The following is a 1308-nucleotide window of genomic DNA, read 5'->3' on the forward strand; positions in this document are numbered from 1 at the left end:
CTCCCCACAGCATCCTGTACCCCCTGCCCAGCCCCACACCCTGCGCAGTCCCCGCAGGACGCCACACTCCAGCCCCTGGCCCAGCTCTGCCCCAGCCCCTTGTGGCCCTGCTTCCTTCTTGCGTGGCCCCTGCAACACACAGGGTCCCCCCCAGGGCACAGGGGCACCCCGAGGGCTTGGGGTGCTGCAGGGAGGTGCAGGCAATGGCTGGGGGTGACCGAGCTGCTCCTGGGGAATGACTACGGCTCTAAGGACCAGGGAGCAGCAGCACAGAGTGCTCGGGATCTGCCAGCATCCCCCTGTCCCATCATCATCCCCTGGGGTCCCCGAGGCTGGAACTGTCCTTACTGTGCGACATCCAAGAGCATCTCCACACACCACATCCATGTCCCTCACGCGCTGCATGGGAGGCAGCCCAGGCCAAAAAGGGCCCCTTGCAATGAGCCCGTGCCACAGCACTGCTTTAGGGACGGTTTTCTGTGTCACGGGGATGCGCTCTCGGACTTCTGCTCCTGCTGGAGCCCAGCCCAGGACGGGGTCTGGGTGTGAGGAAGGGGCTGGCTGGTGGCATGTGGTGATGTGAGAGGGAAGAGGAGGCACCGGAGAGCCCAAGTGTGTAATTACGGCTACGGCTCAGTGGGCACAATGGGACACACGATGGGCACTGCGCGACTCGAACAACCCACGAGGACCGGGGTTAGACCCGCGGCCGCCGGCCCATCCCAGAGCATCCAGCGGGGCAGGAGGCCTCGCTGCTGGTGGGGAGCACGGAGGGGCTCTCAGAGGGTCACTGAGCTGAGGAAGCGGCTTCTGTCCCCTGCAGCTTGTGACGGCTGCCGGCTCCATCAGCCTGGAGGCACGGCCGCGGCCGCAGCCACAGCCCGGGGACCCGCAGGGGCTGCAGGGAACCGGCGGTGCAAAACCACCGGTGCCGTGCTCGGCTGGGACCGGCCCCCGGGGAGGGCTGGACCGGGGCTGGCCCCGATGCGGGAGGGGCGGGACGGGAGAAACTGAGGCAGGGAACGGGGCCGGGCTGAGCGGGGAGCCCGAGCCGCCCCCGTCCCACCGCCCCCGGGGCCGGGGGAGGGACCGGAGCGGGGCTGCCCGGCGCTGCAGCGGGCGGAGCCGGGGCTCGGCGGGGCCGCGCCTGCCCCCGCCTCCCGGTGGAGCCCATTCGTGCCGAACCGAACCGAACCGAACCGAACCGTTCCGAGCCGAGCCGAGCCGAGCCGAGCCCAACCGCACCGGGCGGCCCCGGCGGTACCGGCAGCACCGGGCCCCGGCGCTCTCCGCGGTGCTGAACGGCGC

The sequence above is a fragment of the Pezoporus occidentalis genome, unplaced genomic scaffold (genome assembly GCF_034315485.1).
Source record: "Pezoporus occidentalis ecotype Australia unplaced genomic scaffold, CSIRO_AGI_Poc_V1 ctg563, whole genome shotgun sequence".
In the NCBI taxonomy this organism is placed as follows: domain Eukaryota; kingdom Metazoa; phylum Chordata; class Aves; order Psittaciformes; family Psittacidae; genus Pezoporus; species Pezoporus occidentalis.